Source organism: Lissotriton helveticus, chromosome 7, assembly GCF_964261635.1.
Source record: "Lissotriton helveticus chromosome 7, aLisHel1.1, whole genome shotgun sequence".
Classification (NCBI taxonomy): domain Eukaryota; kingdom Metazoa; phylum Chordata; class Amphibia; order Caudata; family Salamandridae; genus Lissotriton; species Lissotriton helveticus.
The window spans coordinates 360,565,293-360,586,462 of NC_136068.1; positions in this window are offsets into that span (position 1 = coordinate 360,565,293).

A 21,170-nucleotide genomic window follows, 5' to 3' on the forward strand; every position below is an offset into this window, starting at 1 on the left:
TGTAGACATCTCTCCTGTCTGTAAACTTCACAGCTAGAAGCTCCTCACAACGCAACGCAATGCACTGCACTGTCCCCGAGCAAGCTTTCGACAAACAAGTTCTTTTGGGAAACCTTTACGGTTTGAGCGGATTGTGCCACAAGCAACAGTGTCCACTTTGCCCAATTCCCTGAACAACCGCACACCAGTGTAGAAGTTATCGACATACAAATGATGGCCTTTGTTAAACAATCCACGACCAAGTTCCCACACAATTTTCTCAGTCACTCCAAAAGTCGACGGACAACCAGGGGGGTTAATCCTGGATTCCTTACCAGTGTACACCCTGAAATTAGAGACATATCCAGTCTCACTGTTACACAGCATATACAGTTTGATTCCATAGCGTGCCCTCTTACTAGGAATGTATTGCCGAAATACCAAGCGGCCCTTGAACAACAGCAAAGACTCATCCACTGCAATTTCTTTCTCAGGATAAAAGATCTCAGAAAATCGATCAACCAAATGATCAATGACAGGCCGAATCTTGAAAAGACAGTCACAATCAGGGTGATCTCGTGGCAAAGCAAGACTATTGTCAACAAAATGCATCATCCGCAGCAGAAGCAAATACCTATCACGACTCATGACTGCCGGAAATATAGCTGTTGCCATCAAGGGACTAGGGACCAATAGGAAGCCATTGATGGTTTCCTAAGCAAGCCCATCAAAAAAGTTAAACCCAAAAACTTTTTCATCTCCTTCAAATTTGTGGGAGTCCACCGGGTAGCTCTAGCGTGGGGCTTAAGGCTGGCACTGTTCACCCTCAAAAAATTTTCAGCATACAAATTAGTCTGCTCTACAATCTCTGCCAAAAACACATCATCCATAAACAACTTGAAAAAATGAATAGGCAAAAAGTTTTCAGTGTTCACCCTACACCCTGGAACACCAGTAAATTCAGGCAATGCCGGCTGCACCATGCCTGGTGCAACCCAGAGGTCAGAACTTTCATCGTCAAGTCTTGCAGCCGCAGGCCGCCGCCCAGCTGCCTCTTGTCTCACTACACCAACTGGAAGTCTAGCAGCCCCAGGCTGCAGCCCAGATGTCTCTTGCCGCACTATTGGCACATCAATGTCCTCCGCAACCACAGGCACAACAATGTCCTCCCCAACCGTAACCACAGCAATGTCCTCCCCAACCACAGGCACATCATCCACACCAAAAGTAGCTTCATCAGCACTCAAAGTGTCTTCATCATCAGATGAAGCCATGTGTAGAGAAAACTCACTACCAGAATCTTCACCTCCCACCTCTGGCTCAGAATCAGAGTCAGACTCTGGACCATGGTCAGAGGAAGAATCAAAAAGCATTCCAACAACTTGCTGAGCAGTAATCCGGCGGCTAGCCATTATCCTTACAAATAAAGGAGTCTGCACAAACAACTCAACAACCCCAACACTGCGCAAAGTAAGATAAAAAATGTAAGACTTTTTCACGAAAAACTATATTTAGAAAAAATATACAATTCACTTACAAGACACAACTACACTCACCAGCACCTACTCTGCAAAGACACAGCAAATAGGCAACGATATCCCACTAGAAAGAAGAAAAAAAAACTTACATCTACAGAAGGACACATCAAAAACAAATGCAAAACATGTTCTACAATCACAACAAACAGAAACAAAACATACTCGTATTACTACACACTTTGCAAAATAAACAATTACATTACAATTGAACAAAAAAAAGGTCTCTTACCAAACACATGCAACTACAGAAACAGCAGAACAACAGAACCACCAGTAACAGAACCGCACACTGCAACAATCTAAAGAGAAAAAAAAACAATACACATTAGAAGAAACACAAACAACACACATTACAACAGGCTATGTCACAGGGTATGTCACAAATGGGGTGTCTGTCCCCAAGGGGGGAAGATTATAAATCATTATAAACGTGGGCCCCCTGGAAGCAACCCTACGGAGGGCAAGAGGCCAAATAAAGACACGCCAGAACATACTGAAAACAAATGGGCCCAAGGAAGCAACCCTTGGCCAAGGGGTCGCTCCCTATAAAAAAAATAACCCTGGAGTCTAGTGGGCTTTTCTATTCCCCCCCCTGGGTCCAGAAACGGTAAAAAAAAACAGCCACTCTGCCCCCAGAAAAGTCTATAAAAAAATTAGGGCCACTAGGAAGCTACCCTTCCCCAAGGGGTCACTTCCTTTTCAAATCCAAACAACCCCCAGGGTTGGCAGAAAAGTCTGAAAAATATTTTATCCCCCTAAGGAAGTGACCCTTGCCCAAGGGGTCGCTTCCTTTATAAATAAAAAACAATCCCTGGTGTCTAGTGGGCTTTTCTGCTCCCCCTGGGTGCAGATCGGCCGAAAAAACGGCCGATCTGCCCCAGGGGGGGCAGAAAAGTCTGAAAAATTATTGGCCCCCAAAACGGAAGCGACCCTTGCCCAAGGGGTCGCTTCCTGCACAAATATACATTTCCAAACAAAATCCCTGGTGTCTAGTGGGGCATTCCTGGTGCACGATCGCGACGCTGTGCGCGATCGTGCACCAGGAATGCCCTGCATTGGGACATCAGGGGAGAGGAAACACAGTTTCCTCCCCCCCGATGCCTCAAGGCACCGAAAACCGGCCCCCCCGCCCCACCGGAGCACCGAACACCCACCTCTGTGCTGGACGCGCTGGAAAGAAATGGCTTCCAGCGCGTCCAGCGCTTCCTGATGACGTCGGCGCACGCTGTGCGCGCTGACGTCACCAGGAAGTGTGGGGGGGCCAGGGGGTGGCAGCGGAAAGTCTTCCGCTGCCACCCCTGCAAAAAAAACAAAGATCGCTGCACAGGGGGGGGGGGGGGGGGAGCGCCAGCGCTCCCCCCCCAGGGCTCTACTGATGACGGAACGGTTCCGTCATCAGCACAGCCCAACCGATGCTGATGACGGAACCGCTCCGTCATCAGCATCGAAGGGGTTAATAGCGCCAATAAATCCAGGGATATCTTTAGGATGGTAAGAGATATGACTCAACCCGACTCTGTCAACAGTAAAGTGACACCAACACAGGAGCTGTGTGATGGCTTGAATCATTTCTTCCTAGAAAAGGTCAACACGATCATGGAAGGTCAGAAAGAGTCAACTACTCCTAGGCCGCCAGATCAGCTGGAGGGGGAAAGGGGTGACGACGGGGACATGGACTTCGGTGTAACTGCCCCTAAGGTCATCCTGGATAGTTTCCCGATTCCCTCGGAAGAGGAGTTTACCTGAACAGCTTTGGGAATTTCATCTGGATCTCCTCTGGACCCTATCCCCCATAAAATACGGAAGGAGCTCGGATCCGAGTTATTCCCCATTCTGTACCTACTATGCTGCCAATCGCTCAGCAATGGACTGGTACCTTTGAGCTGGAAGCAGGCTATTATAACGCCTCTGCTGAAGAAGCCCACTCTTGATCCGGGTAGTTATAAGAACTACAGGCCCATCTCCCTCTTGCCTTACCTGACCAAGATAGTGGAGTGTTCGGTTAGCAGAGCGCTGTCTCTTTTTTTGGAGAAAAACAATAAGCTGGCGGAGGAGCAATTTGGCTTCCGACCAGGCCACGGAACAGAGACGGCCCTGGTGACAATCTCCGAATGCGAGCGGACAGGGGTCAATCGGCAACTTTGGTGTTGCTAGACCTGTCCGCCGCATTCGACACGGTCAGCCATGACATCCTTCTGAAAAGATTGGAGTCCCTAGGAGTAACTGGGGTGGCACTTGGATGGATTCGTTCCTATCTATCGGACAGGTGGCAAGCAGTAGCGCTCCCTCCCTACCAGTCTCAATTTATAAACAAGCATTGGAAATGCAATAGGTCTCGCAGCATTAGAGTTAGTGCTTTTAGAATTGTTTATGGGTTTTTTTTGTAAATCTTTAGCATTTTTGTTTCCTGTAGGCAATGCTAAAGAATTACAAAGAAAAAAAGCCATAAACAAATGTAAAAGCTCTAACTCAAATGCTCCGAGACCTATTGCACTGTGTGAGGGTGAGGGGTTGAGGGTGAGTGAGGGTGAGGGTGAGTGAGAGTGAGGGTGAGTGAGGGTGAGGGTGGGTGAGGGTGAGTGAGGGTGAGTGAGTGAGGGTGAGTGAGGGGTTGAGGGTGAGTGAGAGTGAGGGTGAGTGAGGGTGAGTGAGAGTGAGGGTGAGTGAGGGTGAGTGAGGGTGAGGGTGAGTGAGGGTGAGTGTGAGTTAGGGTGAGGGGTTGAGGGTGGGTGAGGGTGAGGGGTTGAGGGTGAGTGAGGGTGAGTGAGGGTGAGGGGTTGAGGGTGAGTGAGAGTGAGGGTGAGTGAGGGTGGGTGAGGGTGAGTGAGGGTGAGGGGTTGAGGTTGAGGTGTTGAGGGTGAGTGAGGGTGAGGGCGAGTGAGGTGTTGAGGGTGAGTGAGGGTGAGGGTGAGTGGTTGAGGGTGAGGGTAGGTGAGGGGTTGAGGGTGAGTGAGGGTGAGGGTGAGTGAGTGTGATGCTGAGGGGTTGAGGGTGAGTGAGGGTGAGTGAGAGTGAGGGTGAGGGTGAGTGAGGGTTTGAGGGTGAAGGGTTGAGGGTAAGTGAGGGTGAGGGTGAGTGAGGGTGAGTGAGGGTGAGGGGTTGAGGGTGAGTGAGGGTGAGGCGTTGAGGGTGAGTGAGGGTGAGTGTTAGTGAGGGTGAGGGGTTGAGGGTGAGTGAGGGTGAGTGAGGGTGAGGGGTTGAGGGTGAGTGAGGGTGAGTGAGGGTGAGTGTGGGTGAGGGTGAGTGAGGGTGAGGGTGAGTGAGGGTGAGGGGTTGAGGGTGAGTGAGGGTGAGGGTGAGTGAGGGTGTGTGAGGATGAGGGGGTGAGGATGTGAAGGCGCGTTTGGCAGTGTATGTTTTAACGCTCGGAATATCATAATGAACCCAGACATGACAGTCTCCAGCCAACAGCTGTAAATAGTTAGTCAAGTAAGCTCCAGTGGCCCTGCCAAAAGGGCGTGTTTTTTTCGTGTAAAGTTTCTTATGTTCTTGTGAGATAATCAGCCACCCTAAGTTCTAGGGCTCTGTGCAATGACAGAAGTTACAATTCTTGACCAGAGGCCCCAGTTGGCACACATGCAAATCAGAACCAAACTTTCCTCTAAAAGGAAACTCAATCCGCAACACAAGACCTGTAGTGCCGATAATGGTATGATACGGATATAGTGCTTTATACTTCCGATGGCGCTGAAGCTACATTAGAAATGTCACCGTGCGTAAGGAATTAGACTTAGCCATGCTGATTAACACCCAGCTATCATGCGGTAATGAAGGTCATGCTTTTGATACAAACTACTATTCTTGTACTCGTCTGTCCTGCTGGATCTGTTCCACGAGGAATAGAGTATTGCACTTGATGCCTTCCAGGAGACACGGAAACTTGCGTTGCGACAGCCACGCTGAGCCGGTTTTGTAAGGCAGCAAAGCCTTCAATGCTGCTGCCCAATTTGTAAGTGTCCAGTGATCGGGAAAGCCCGTGCTGCTAAAATGGCGACACCCCGCAGATTGCTCTCCAGATTGCTCTCCTGAAGCTGGCTGCCTGATGGAGTGGAGAGCGGGCGGGCAGAGAGAGTGAGGGGGCGGAGCGGGGGTGTGGGAGGAGTGCGGCTGGCTGCCTGATAGAGTGGAGAGCGGGCGGGCAGACACCACAGACAGTATGCGGTCAATAGGCTTGTGTGGTACCATCATTTTTCAGGGCTATAGGGTCAGGATGTGGTCCAAAGCACCAGAGGGCGGACAATAACTTGCGGACGATATCAACTCGCTGGACAATCGCACTGAACTGCCCACGTCATCTGTTTGTTTACCCAGCCTGTTTTGCAAACCTGCAAGTGACTGTGGTTGCAATGATCCGGGAAGGCGTCAGTCAGGGGAAGCAATTAGAAAACACAAATGCATTCTCTCCAAAGAGCGTGGGGAGAAAAGATGGCATTAAAAAACAAGCTCTCGGCATTGCGTGGCGGGAGGGGGCGGGGGGAACGTCGAGTCGGAACAAAAAACAAGTGAAAGCGGGATGTAAGTAGGGGGGAGGAGAAGTCTGGGCAGGCAGGATGACTCAGGGGAGGGGGCGGAGCGGGGCAGAGCGGCATGTGGGTGTGAAGAAGCCGGGCCTTTGAAGTGAAGCTAAGCTTCACTTCAAAGGTGTCGGAGGAATGCGGGCGGCTGTGCACGCGCTTTTAAGCTCAATGCACATGCGCATTGAGCTTAAAAGTCACGGGCACTGCAAGGAATCGCCACGATTCCTTGCAAGTTAGATAAAGAGTCGATGAGCCCCTATAGTCTCGCTTGCTCGATGCGCATGCGCATCGACAGGCGAGACCTAAAAATGAATATGGAGTCCCACAGGGTACATCCATCTGCCTGATTCTTTTTAATGTATATTTGCGACCACTGCTGGGAATCATCAAAAGGTATAATATCAGTGTGATCAATTACGCAGATGATACCCAGCTCATTGTCTCCCTGGACCGAGAGCAAGCAGACTCACTGGGAAGCTTTCACGCCTGCTTAACTGAAATGGTCAATTGGCTACGAAACAACTCACTCCAATTTAACAAGAAGAAGACAGAGATTCTTCACTGTAAAGTGGGAAAGATCTCTCGAGGACTGCCAAATGATTTCTGGCCAACAAATGAAAACGGCCCACTGACACCAGTCAGTTCTGTACGGAATCTGGGGGTCAGTTTCAATGAAAAAATGAACCTGGAGTCACATGTAAATAAAGTAGTGGGAGCTTGCTTCACCCTCATTCGAGGACTGCGCAAAATACGCCCTTGCTGCCGGTCCAGGCAAGAACAACAGTAGTCAGGAGCATTATTTTAAGTCGTCTTGACTACTGCAATGCCCTACTTTTGGAATCCCCGGGGTATCTGATTGCCTGACTCCAGAGTGTACAGACCACGGCTCCAAAGCTCGCGCTGAGTCGGCCACGCCAATCTTCTACAACATAGGCTTTAGCAGAGCTTCACTGGCTCCCGGTAGCACAAAGGATTTTGTTTAAATCCTTGTGCGTAACTTTTAAGGCGCTTCATGGGCAAGGACCTAAGCCGATCCAAGCCAGCTTTCAATGGTACGCACCCAATCGCAATCTTCGTTCCGCATCTGCCCACCTGGTCAGGGTACCAATGACGAAAAGGGCAACCATGGGAGGTAGAGCCTTCAGTGTGGCAGCGGCCCGTCTCTGGAACAGCATGCCCTTGGACATCAGGAAAACAGGGCACCTGCTGCCTTTTCGCAAGAAAGTAACGACCTCGCTCTTTCCTAAAGGCCGTCCCCTGAATCTCTAACTCTTGTACCTAGTATCTGCCTAGCGTTGTCTGGTCCGTATGTCGTCTTAGCGCCAGGATGCCCGTAGGGTTACAGTGCGCTCTACAAATAGCAAAAATAAATAAATAAATAGCTTTCCCTCAGCCGTCTCCTCAAGTCAATTTCAGTACCATCTAATCTGTCAGAATTCGCTCTACTGTGTATGATCATGCTCTATGCTACAGAGTTCTACAATGCATTCTGCTATTCTGAGACTTGCATTGTCCATCGCATTCCTTACTTTGATGACATGACACCTCCACCATACAGCTTATGTGTGATTTTGGCGTGAACGGATGTAGTCGCTGTCGAAAAACACATAGATAGCAGGGCACCAACAGGTTCAGGTCACGCCTCTGTCCTTGAAAAAAAATAAAGAAAACATTCTGTGCAAACCCAGGTTAAGGTATTTCTCATATTGCATTAAGGAAAATTTAATATCTAAATCCAACACCAATGGTCATGGTCGCATCAAAGAAAACATATGGGGCACAAATGTGGACACAGTACTAGGTTTCTAATCATGCAAGGACATGGTTGTGTTTTCACAATTGAGGTGCATTTTTCATGGCAGGTGGGGTAGGTTGGTGGCAGCAAGGATGATGGATGTGTGTTGTCGGGTTTGGAGAATAGGCAGCTTTTGGAGAAGTAGATTGTAAAGGAAAAGTGGGTGAGGTTGATTGTGCAAAAAGTGATTATAGTGGGAGTGTTTCACATTTGACAATGCATGGAGGGGTCTGGTCGTAGCTGAAGACAAGGCTTCAATTTTTCAATCCACAAGAATCTATTCTGGTAGGCCTATATTTGGGGATGTACGTTGTTACAATGCATGCTTTTACCACGCATGCTTTTACAACGCAGGGTTTTCTTGCGTTGGGGGGTGCTGGATAGTGAATAGTTTAATTTACTATTCCAACTCCAGTCCCCGTGGATAGTAGGGGAGGTGTTGGATAGTAAATTAAACTATTATCTATCCTAGAGTGCCCCCCAGCGCAATTCGTTGTAATCACTTGCGTTGAAAAACAAGCATTGTAAAAGCACTGCGTGGTAAAAGTTGCGTCATAAAGGATGTTTCCCGTATTTGGTCACTCATATCTCGGTACCCCACAAATCAGGGCCGGACACAAATCTAAAATCAGCCCAGGCAAAAATGTTAAAACAAGCATCTGCAATGCCAATAGGTATAGTTTATAAATGCATTGTCAAGCCAGACCTAAAAACCCATTTAGGTTAATGACTGCGCTCTTCTCATCCGTGTTGCTGCCAGAGAAAACTACCATATATTATCTAGGTATCTAAGACACTTTAATAGCATTACAATGTGATGTGATTGCCCCTGGAAGTTCAACCTCAGGCAGCTGATTAAATAAACAAAATTATCTCAACTGCATGAAGGGCAAGCTAATTTTTGTGTAAGCACACAACTTCTGCCTAATCAAAACATGCACACCTGGCTCCCAACATGTGGGTGGAGCCAAAGCCCCCCTCTCCTGGTGGTTCTCAAATATTTGTCTGGTGACAGCTGCACTGTCAAGCCATAGCACAAAAAACCCTCACTGAAGGCAGGACTAAGATAGAGCCAGGGGGGCTTGTATGGTTTGGTCACGGCAGCCCACCCTGATCTGAAACCAGACCCCTATTATGAAGCCCACCAGGAAAAGTGTTATAATAGCAGCCCTCCCACAAATGACTGACTAATTGACCTCAGATTAGATTAGACATTAGTTCTGTCATGGTATAAATCAACTGACAAATCTGCCATTTCAACCATTCCCTGTATTGTTCAAATGGGAACAACCTAAATAAAATGTAGGATATTTTACTAGGATTCCCCTTTGCTTCCAGAGCAGTTAAATTAAAATTTGTGGGGGTTCTGCAGCGGTTTCCCTGCCCATTCTGCTGTCTTCTGTGGCCAGGTCTGGGGTGGGATTTCGTCCCCCAAACTGCATCTTGTGAAGGATGGGCCCAGGAGCACCTAGTGAACGCATGCTTTAAAGTGCTCAATTCTGTCCTGCAGTGTGGGAGACATACGCCAGTTGCGCCAGGGTGAAGAGCGGGCTAAGACGGGCTCATCTCAGCCCAGTAGAGGCCGGACCTACTCTCTTTCTCTTGCAACAGCAATTGTTTTACTGTGTCTGTGTAATATTATGATTTCTCATGTATATGTAGTTTCTAATATGGCTGGACAGGTCATTATCATTCCATGATGTAAATGTTGCACATTGTCTTTTCCTTTCTTATAATCCTCACCCAGGCACATCCTCGAGCACTCACTTCCTTTCCTTTTGGAGCACCTTAGTATAAGTATTCAGATACTTTGCAATTCAAAATGCGGGTGTGAATATATCTAAATACAATTAAATTGGATAATTGTTTTACTTAAGGTGATGTTGTTTTGAACGATTAATGTATCTCCACTGTGACCACCTTGTTTTGTACTTTGCATTAGCACTAGGCAGCACAAAGTGCACAAGCGCATGTAGAGAGCAGAACTGTGCCATTTCTTTGACGGTATAGCTCAGTTCTGCCCTTTCCAGGTGACACAATGCTTGCTGCACTGCGTTACACAACTTCTTTGTAAATCTGGTCCACAATTCTTGACCTCAATTGATAGGTCTATCGGTACTTCCATGACTTCCACTAACGCACCCTTGGTGTCACCTTACCTTTGGTTCGTACACCTAGTTTAAAGAGTAGGTCTTCTTGGCGACGCTTAGAGTGTCTTCTTTTTACATAGGGATGGCCTACTATCTCTAGAGGAAAAACAAGATGTCAGATTGATACTGGGAGTCTAGCACTGCTCAGAGAAATAATACTGAGCAGCAGCCGCGGTCGGTAGTAGGAGTTCCTGCAGGGCGATGACGTGGGGAGGGGGAGCGGCAGGGTGGGGGTAGTAATGTATGGATTACGGATTTTAACAGGTAAGTAAACCGTTTTCCAGCTCATCGACCGAAACGCTGCCTGGCTGGCGAGGGGCTTCTAAGCAAGACTTTGCCTCCACAGTTGACAAAGTGGGAGAGTAACGCAATATGCGGCGAAAAATTATCAGCAGGACTACAAGGACCATGAGGCACTGCTGCATTAGCACAACCCATCCAGGGGCGTGCCATCATCATTCATTAAGGCCCGTCCTGCTGTTCACCTGTTAATCATCGTCACCCTCTGAGGAAGAAGGCAGACGCCTTCGAAACGCGTCAGGGTATTTGGGCGAAACAGAACTGAATCGAAGTCTCCCTGTTTGTCAAGCTATTCAAGCTTCTTTGTGGTTGGAATAAAGCCTTGTCAAAGTAGCCCCGCGAGTTTGGCATGTGTTCTTGGACACGCGAGCTTTCAGGTAAGTAAACATATAAATAAATAAAACGAATTTCGTTTTGTGCACTGCATCACAAAATGCGATGCAGGGCACGCAACGAAATTCGTTTTATTAATTTATATGTTTACTTACCTGTTAAACTCCGTAATTCATACATTACTACCCCCCCACCCTGCCCCTCCCCCTCCCCACGTCACATCCCTGCAGGAACTCCTACTACCGACCGCGGCTGCTGAGCAGGAAGGAAAAACACCAAGGGACCAGAAAAACCTTCCAGCTGCCCGGGCTAAACAGCAAGGTGAAGATCAAGAGATAACAAGCAGGAATTAGAGAAGGCAGAGAATAAACAGAAACCAGTGAGCGAGCAATCATGCAGAAACAATTGAGATGCAACTGGACTCGACAGACTGAAATGCAGAAGTGATCGCCTCATAATCCCTTGCGCAGGCTGAAAGGAGCCAACATGCATCAGAGAAAAATGGCTCCATGCAAGGATGCTATAGGGTACTGGAGTCAAAGAAGACTGATGTTTTCTCTGTATCAGAAGTCCTCAACTTTGCCGCTGACTGCGTGACCCGCAGGGGAGCATGGGCAAAGCAGCGCTTTAGTGCCACTAGTCGCAGCGCCCCTGTACATGAGAGGGTGGGCGGAGTAAGGTGAAGCTGGCTCCTGGCCCTCCCCGCGGTCACCGGACGCCGGCTGAAGGGGGCGGGCTCACCTGTTGGGAGGGCGTACCCCTCCCCTATTTAACTCCAGCGCGCCCTCGGCCAGGCCTCTTTGTCCTGCCCGCCCGCGGCCCAAGCGCTGTTCCTGCCCGCCCGCGGCCCAAGCGCTGTTGTTGTCGTTGTTCATTCATCGTTCACAAGGTATGTTGCTGCTGTCTCGCCTCCCCCCAGCCTCGTCCCGGGCATGACCAGGTAGCACGGGGCCCCAGTGGTGAAGATCCCATGGGGGGGGGGGTGAGTGGTGGCCACGCGATCGTGCGGCGGGTAGATGGGCTACGTTATCGGGCGGCGGGCGAATGTGCACGAGCACTGTCTCGGGTGTGGGAAGAGTGAGCCCGTCTGCCGCGTGGGCCGCGAGGCTTGTGCAAATTCAACCCCTCCATGCGGGCAAGACTCGGTAGAGAGCCGTATCACGCCCTCTGTCGGTACCAGTGTGGTACCGGAGGGGTTATTTAAGAAATTGGCCCTCCATGCGGGTGAGGCTCGATAGAGAGGCTGTTTTACGTGTGGTACCGGAGGGGAATGTGTCAGAGGGCTGCAGCCATGCGGGCCGGACATGGCTGTGCCACGGTCGCGGCCTCTATTATTGCTGTGGTCATGGAAGGGCAGCGAGGTGGTGGGCCCGAACGTAGGGCCCCACGTGGCATCAGTCGCAGAGGCCCGTCGGCCCGTGCGAGCTTCGCTGCCCGCCCCCTCCCCTCCCCCCCCAACCTCGGAGAGAGGTGTAGGGGGTTGCAGGCTGACTGTCTCGTCTGGCCCTGGTTTCGATTCTGTGTTGTTCGGCGGGACCCCCCCCTGCCCCCGTGTTCGGTTCCGTGGCACTGAACTGTGGCTCTGCCTTCACCCATGATTAAAAAGCCAGGTGAGGACGATCGCCGCTGAATTGTAGGAATCAGTTCCGTGGCCCTGACCTCTTCAGGGCGTATACCTTTTAGCTAGCGGCGGGTGCTTGTCGCTATGCAGCTCCGTGTCTCACCGGGGCAGTGCTCGGCCTCTGCAGCCCAGCAGTCCAGGGTTCCAGTCCCGTGCCTGCGGTAGTCTAGGGATCGCTTTTAAAACATTTATAGCCGGAAATTAATTTTGGCACGGCCGCTGGTGCGTCAGTAGGACGGGTTAGATTCGCGGTTTAGAGAGTAGCGGTCGTCTATTAAGTTCGTTGAGGGATGGCTTTTAAAACATTTACAGCGTTAAATTAATTTTGGCAAGGCCGCTGGTGCGTCAGTAGGACGGGTTCGCTTCGCGGTTTAGAGAGTAGTGTTATAGACACCAACGAGGCTCTCGCTGTGTACAGCGTAGTGTGTCAACACCAGCGTCGTGGTTTCGACCCACCACGGGCCCCCCTTTTTCTGATGACGACAAGCCGCTCGGCGCAGGCAGCGTGCTAGCCTAATTTCGGGACACTGTAAGGCCCATGCCCAGTTGTCGAATGGGGGTCGGTTTGCCCTAGTTGCTTAAACCGCGCAGGGATTGTTTACTGGGCGGGCGGGTGCGACCGGGGCCCGGGATAGAGATGCGGGCGGGTTACAGATACATAAGAATGGGGCATGGCTTCAGGTACCGGAAGGGCACAGTATAATGACCCGCCCCCCCCCCGGCAGCATCAGCGCCGTGCGCAGCGATGGTTCGAAGTACCGCGAGGGGGGTGAGTCATGAGCGGTTGTGAGGGTACGTTTCAGTATTGCAGCTATGGGGCCATTTCTAACACAGCATTGTCTTGCAGATCTCGCTCCGAAAGAGTAGGAAGGACCGGTTGACTCCCCCCCATAACAGACATTTAGCTCAAGGCTAATCAGGTAAATGCAAATGTACAAGGTGTCACTGCAAGTGTCGGTATGCATGGGCTGTAGCTCGGCAGTCACGGGGAGTTGTCATTAGGTGCTCCCCCCCCCCCCCCCTCCCCCCTACATTGGTAGCTCACGTTAATTCTGCTGGATCTTGCAATGTTTATCTAATGACTGATGTTTATTGGGTAGGACGTATCCTCACGGCTGGGATATAGATAAGTGGTAGAGCATTTGACTACATACCTACAGGCCCGGGTTCAAGTTAGGGGTCCCCTTCCTACATGTCAGCTCCAAAACACGGCTTCGTTCCAGGAAGACTATCTGCCATCACTGGTTGCCAATTAATCATTTAATGGTAGCACAACCTCATGTAATTTTTCGCCCATAGGGACCCGAGAGGGTAGACGCCACCGCTATGGATGCTCCCGGCACCACACCACCGCAAGAGGGCCTGTGGGCAGGGTTTTTGGCCTTGGCCCAGGCGAAAGGGCCGGCTTGGGCTCAGGGCTTTATTGAGGCTCGTAGGCAGGAGCAGTCCGGAGTAGCAATCGCCTCGACTCCTGAGGACGCGGCGAGTACCTCAGTAGGAGCGACACGGAGGTACAGTCGCAAGCGGAAACACACACGCAAGGATTTCCCGGCCGAGGCACCGCGTCCGGATCATCGACCAAAGCAGACACCCCCCGCAGCACGGGCTCCCGAACGGACTGAGACACCCACCGTTGTGCATGAGTCAGCCAGTAGCCTAACAGACATGGCCCAAATGGGTAAGGCAATGGACCAAATGATGGGGATGATGGCACTGTTTCAAAAACGCTTAGATGATGTGGTAGCGGTTCAACATGTAGTGCCACCTGTCCCTGCACAGCAAGTATTGCCGCCTGCTCCTGCGACCTCAGCACCGGTGCTGCAAGTGTGGGCCCAGCAGGGGGCTATGACTGCTCCGGTCCAAGGGCCTGGGCTTACTACAGTCAATTTGCCGGTCCCCGCAGCTGCCATCACAGCAGCACCAGCAATAGTACAGCCTGCCCCCCTAGCGTCCTGCCGGCCCCCACAGCAACAGCAGTCACAGGGTCCGCAGACCTCCTTGGCGTCACGCCGCCCCCCCACGATATTCCTTTGACGGTCCACTCTGTTGCCACGGGGTCGGCACCCACCCTGCCCAGTGCAGGGATATGTGCAACAATACCATCCACGAGCGGAGAGGCGGTGGTTGGCAGCCCGGTTGGAGGGGAACGGCCTAGCTCTGCCGCGGTTGCCCCTGCCCAGGATAAGTTGATACAACCAGCCGGGGGAGGGTTACCTAGACCGGCGGTTACCCAGGCACCATTGGCATCAGGCCGCTGTTCATTGGCATGGCAGGTACCACAAGCGGCTAGGGAAGGTATATGGAGAAGGGAGTATATTGACATTCTGACTTTATTGATGCATAGCACCGCAGGAGCAGACACCAGAAAGATGGGGGGGAAAGAGGATGAGAAGAAGGTTAGGTACCAGCGTTGGCCCGAGAAAACGATAGAGAACTGGACTGAGGCTTTTAACATACTAGCAGCTGTAATAGTACAGAAGGACCCGACCCAGAGTGAGGCACTGATGGAGTACGCTAACACCATCCAACAACTGGCGAGAGAATCAGGTGGGATGGGATGGTTTCTGTATGATCAGGATTTCAGGAAGACAATGGCTGTCTGCCCCGAGTTAGGGTGGGACCAGAAGGAAATCCAACTCTGGATCAAGCACATGTGCAGGACAGTCAGCGAGAAGAAAGATGTACCATGCAAGGCGCAGGGTGAGTCAGACAATAGGAGATGGGAACAGTTCCCTAGGCGCCCTTTCAAGCAGTCCTTTCGTGGGGGCAGGGGTAGGGGCCAGAGGTCTGGACCGAGACGGTTCAATTCAGGGACTTGCAGATTGTTTAACGGGGGGGCATGCACCTGGGGAAGAGCGTGCAAGTTCGCCCATAGTTGTAGCAAATGTGGGTCTCAACATGCAGCCATCACCTGCACCACCAGCCAAAGTTTGCCTCCCGCCCAGGCCCAGAGAACAGACGGGGCACGCCAGTAGGGTTGGGGATGGAGGACGGACCACAAGGACAACAGATTTCAATACTCCACCGATCCCGGCTAGGCAGAGCCCGCCCCAGGAAGCGATCAAGGGCCCCTCACCTATTGTACTGCAGAATTTTCTTCCATTGGTCGGATTGTATCTGCATTTGAAGGAGAGGGAGCTCCTGTCTGGGGGTTTTGTAGATGGTTTCAAGATACCATACAGGGGACCCAAGGGTTGCAGGGATGCCTTGAACCTCAAATCAGCGAGAGAACTCCCGCTAGTGGTCAGTGAGAAAATAAAGAAGGAAGTGGCCCTTGGGAGGGTTACGGGTCCCTTTGCAGCCCCACCCCTTGAACACTTTTTAGTCTCACCTTTGGGAGTAGTGCCCAAGAAGCAGCCAGGAGCATACCGCTTGATACACCACCTATCTTACCCAGAGGGCAACTCTGTTAATCATTGGCTGGACGAGGGGGCCTGTTCTGTGTCTTATTGTTCACAGGACATGACGATAGACATGATAAGGAGGACTGGGAAGGGGGCGTGGTTGGCGAAGGCCGATATCGAATCGGCGTTCCGCCTCCTACCTGTTCATCTAACGAGTCAACACCTGCTAGGTTTTAAGTGGGAGGGCGCATATTTCTTTGATCGCTGCATGCCAATGGGTTGTGCCGTCTCATGTGCCTATTTCGAGGCCTTCAGTACTTTCCTCCAGTGGGTGCTGACCACCAAACATGGCATCTCTCAAGTGACACACTACCTGGATGATTTCCCCTTTTTCGGCAGGGTAGAGACCCAGGAGTGCGCAGAAGGTTTGCGTGCATTCTAAGGTATGGCAGCTGATATGGGGGTGCCCCTTGCCCCTGGCAAGACAGAAGGTCCAGCGCAAATACTGACCTTTTTGGGGATTGAGCTGGACACCATCAGAGGTGAATCCAGGCTCCCGACGGACAAAGTTAGCGAGTTGAGGCAGGACATTAAGTCATTGATTGGCAGGGGTAAGGCTACTTTAGAAGTGGTACAGAGTTTGTTAGGCAAGCTGAACTTTGCAGCGCGAATTATACCGGCAGGCAAGGTCTTTTCCCGAAGGTTGGCAAAGGCTACGGCCAACATAAGTAGAAAACACCACCTGGTGCGCCTCGGTCCGGGTCTAAAAGCGAATCTGGAAATGTGGGCCGAATTTTTAGAGAACTTTAATGGTACAGTGATTTGGAGGGCACCTTGGGAAAGCAGCCAAGAACTTTGCTTGTTTTCAGATGCATCTGGTAGGGAGGGCTTTGGTGTTATCTTTGACGAAGAATGGTGTGCGATGCGTTGGCCCAATGCGTGGCGAAAGAAGGGAGTAACAGCAAATATAACGGTTCTTGAACTTTTTCCCATAGTGGCAGCAGTGCATTTGTGGCCAGGCGGGCTTAGCAACAGAAAGGTAGTCTTTTGGTCAGATAACATGGTCGTAGTTCAGGCCATCAATGGGCTATCAGCCTCTTGTCCCTTAGTTCTGAGTTTGCTCAAGGAATTAGTTAAAGCAGGTCTGCAGAATAACACTGAGTTTAGGGCAAGACACATTGAAGGTGTTAAGAATGTGGCAGCTGACGCTCTCTCTCGCTTTCAGTGGCTCCGTTTCCGAGAGGCCTGGCCGCGGGCGAGGGCGGCGATGACTCCATTCCCGGCACCGCTGTGGAGACTACTTCGGTGGGGGAACGATTGAAGAAGATGGGCCAACGATCCCTGGCACAGGCCACCCAGAGAAGATATGCTGCGCAGCTAGCTGCTTTCAGAGCAGTGATAGTGTCCTTAGGAGCAACAGCGGTGGGACTGCAAGAGCAGGTTGAGACTTTTGTGGTATGGGCCAGGGAGACTGGCAGGACACATTCATGGGTGTGTGGCCACTTGGCAGCTGTGAAGCACGACACCAGACTTAACGTGGAGGACGACCCTACTGGTTCCTTCAGGGTGAGGGCAGCACTCAAGGGGTGAGCACGTGAAGAGGCTAGGCCCTCTGACAAGAGAGCTGCGATTGAATTCCCTGCACTACAGCGTATGATAGATTCCCTGCCAGCAGTCACCAGCTCCCCATTCGAAGCTCAGCTTTTTTCGGCAGCCTTCTGCCTGGCGTTCTTTGGCGCCTTTAGGGTGAGCGAGCTAGTTGCCAAGGTCAAAACAGATAGATCTGGGGCAGCCTTGGATATGCTGGATGTTTGTGCTAGAGACAGCCTGGTGCTCCACATCCGCAAATCCAAAACTGATCAGGCCGGTAAGGGCTCAACAATAGTGCTTCAGGCGCTGGGGGATCCCAGATACTGCCCGGTTGCCACGGTCAGGGAATATTTGAAGATCAGGCCACTCTTAGCTGGGCACTTCCTCATGCATGCTGATGGGTCACAACGAACTAGGTTCCAGCTGGAGCGCATTATGGGGGCAGCCCTGGCCAGAGGTGGGTTCTCGGGATCGGGACTGAAATTTTCAAGTCACTCCTTTAGGATTGGTGCGGCCACGACAGCATTCAAGGCAGGGTTGGGGGCCGATGGAGTCAAGAGAGTAGGACGTTGGTCATCCAGCTGTTTCCAGCGTTACATTCGTCCTTAGGTATAGCAGCAGCAAGGGTGTGAATTTTGTGGTATTGTGTTGTGCGCGTTCTGTGATTATTACCAGTTGCTCGCTTCCCTGCCGTTGTGCAGCATGTACTACAGCCAAGAATTTGCAGTGAATGTTATCTTTGTGGTATGTACCATTGAATGGAGTGTTCGTTTACACAATTCCAGTAAACAGTGTGTAGTGTGATCTATTAAACTACGTGTGCTGACAGCACGGCGTCTTTCTCCCCCTTTATTTGAAGTATTTTGCTCTCTTTACAGCTGATTGTTGCGTGTGGGTGATGGGACATTCGTATGTTACCAGATTGGAACGCTGGGCAGCACTCAAGAAGTGGACCTGGGTTTTCGCACAAACACAGATTGTATGGTTGGGCCTTCCGGGAATGAAATGGGGCAACTTGAAGTCCAAGCTAGAGCAACAACTTGCATTAAGGGGTGGCCCCCCCAATGCCCTCATCATTCACCTGGGAGGGAACGATCTAGTCACACTCGGGAGGCGAGCCTTGATCCAGGTCATGCAGAGGGACTTCGGGGCAGTGAGCAGCAGGTTGGGAGCTGCGGAGCTTCTGTGGTCAGAAATTACCCCCCGCAGAGAATGGAGGGGAGCTAGATCTCCAGCAGCGATAGAGCATTCCCGCAGGAGAGTTAACAGGTCCATGCAGAAGTTCATGGGGAGGAGAGGCCTGGGTTTCATTAGACATGCACTTATACAGGAAAAGACCGAGGGGTACTTTGATAAGGATGGGGTGCACTTGTCTGGTTTAGGGATGGATATGTTCCTCCTGGATATACAAGAGGCACTGACAGCGGCTGGTTGTAAGTAGCTGAGTTGGTGGGGGGGCTCTGGCATCGACGGTGGCCTCCCCCAGAGCTGTGGCGGATTACAGGGCGATCTGGAGGCAGACGGGTACAGTAAGGGTACCTCTGCGGCAGAAGGGTACAGTAAGGGTACCTCTGCATGGCACAGTAAGGGTGTCAGAGCCAAGGACCAGGAGCCGAAGGAGGTTCCTGGAAACTGCGACGGCGCCCCGGGGGTGTGCCACACTGCTCCGCCCTGACAGGGGGGGCTGGAGTATAACGAGGATGGCAATGTGCTGCACCGTCAGAGCATCAACTCACCGTGCAAGACGGCTCTTTAGGCATGCGAGACAGCGAGGGGCTGCCTGCTTTGGATCGCCCGTAAGATGACCCACCTAATCGTCATACATATGTGCTGTATGAAAATAAACCTGCAACAGTTCTTTCCCATAACCACGTGTCTAGAGTATCATTTGGGTTGGGATTGTGTGGTGTGTGAACAGGGGGGCGAATGACGGTGTGGGCACTATGCCGCTGACTGCGTGACCCGCAGGGGAGCATGGGCAAAGCAGCGCTTTAGTGCCACTAGTCGCAGCGCCCCTGTACATGAGAGGGTGGGCGGAGTAAGGTGAAGCTGGCTCCTGGCCCTCCCCGCGGTCACCGGACGCCAGCTGAAGGGGGCGGGCTCACCTGTTGGGAGGGCGTACCCCTCCCCTATTTAACTCCAGCGTGCCCTCGGCCAGGCCTCTTTGTCCTGCCTGCCCGCGGCCCGAGCGCTGTTCCCTCCCTGTCCCTGACCCAGCTGCTTGTGCGGCAGACAATGGATAGAATGTTGTAATTTTCTTTTTTGTGTTGCAGGCGGAGTTACAGGGCGATCTGGAGGCAGACGGGTACAGTAAGGGTACCTCTGCGGCAGAAGGGTACAGTAAGGGTACCTCTGCATGGCACAGTAAGGGTGTCAGAGCCAAGGACCAGGAGCCGAAGGAGGTTCCTGGAAACCGCGACGGCGCCCCGTTAGTCCTTCGGGCGGTCGGGGGGCCTGAACTGACCGGGGGTGTGCCACACCGCTCCGCCCTGACAGGGGGGGCGCGAGTATAACGAGGATGGCAATGTGCTGCACCGTCAGAGCATCAACTCACCGTGCAAGACGGCTCTTTAGGCATGCAGGACAGCGAGGGGCTGCCTGCTTTGGATCGCCCGTAAGATGACCCACCTAATCGTCATACATATGTGCTGTATGAAAATAAACCTGCAACAGTTCTTTCCCATAACCACGTGTCTAGAGTATCATTTGGGTTGGGATTGTGTGGTGTGTGAACAGGGGGAGCGAATGACGGTGTGGGCACTATATCAATTCCACCAAGTCAGTGTCACCTTTTGGCTCTTGCCCTCCATCTATACTTAAACAGATCCCTTTTCCTATTGCCTCATATCTAATCAACATCTTTCACGAGATGTTCAGTACTGGACTTTTCCCGATATGTGGAACAGGGCCTCCATCTTGCCACTGCTTTAGAAGCCTAATTTAGACCCTGATAATCCTGTAAACTATCGTCCCATTTCCAGTTTACCATTTCCAGCAAAAATAGAAACATTTATAAATACACAATTGACACAGCTCATTCAGGTAAATCAGTTACAGAATGCGGTGGCGAGACTTATTCTTGATCTCCCCATATTCCAACCTGTTTCTGCCTCCATCAGGGGACTCCACTGGTTTTCAGTGAGTCAACTGAATTAAATTTAAGGCGTTGTGCCTTACTCATAAGGCATTGCATGGCTCAGGTTCTTGGTGGCTCAAACAGTCTCTAATCTGGTACGTTCCCAGTGAGACTTACAATCTAAAAACACCATGAGGGTCTCTCGCCCCAATTTTAAGAGACTCAAATGGGGGGCAGCTGTTTTTCTTCAGAAGCCCCCATACTTTGGAATGGCCTGCCTTTAAGCATTAGAGCAGATTCCACCGTACTGATTTTTAGGAGGCTGCTTAAAACGTAGCTCCTTGACATCTTGGGGCATATTATCAAGGGGGTTTATCTCCGCTTTTTTGGCTTTAAAAGCCAAGAAAGCGGAGATAAAATTATCTCCCTATTACCTAGCTGTTGCTAACACCAGTTAGCGACAGCTAGTAGGAGATAGCGACCATCTTGGGCCCCACTTTGCATGTCAGTGATATTTATCACTAATGACATGCAAAGTGGGCGTGCCAAGATGTTAGCGACTGGAAACAGTCGCTAACATCGCTATCTCCTATTACCAACTTTTGGAGATATTCGCGCTAAGCGCGAATATCTCCAAAAGCTAACACCTGCCCCTGAGCAGTTCTTAGCCATGTTATCCAATGGAAGGTGGATAACATGGCTAAGAGCATTAGCTCGGTAATGCATGAATATCGCGGACTTTTCAGCGATATTCATGCATTGCGGCCGTTTTTTATCGCATTTGCGATAAACCTTGGTAATACCAAGGTTTATCTGCGATAAAAATCGCTGCAGCTCAGGGGTAAATTTTTGTCTCTAACCAAGCAATAGCGATAAATATCGCTATTGCTTGGTAATATTCCCCTAGTCCTCTCTCTTCCTGCCAAA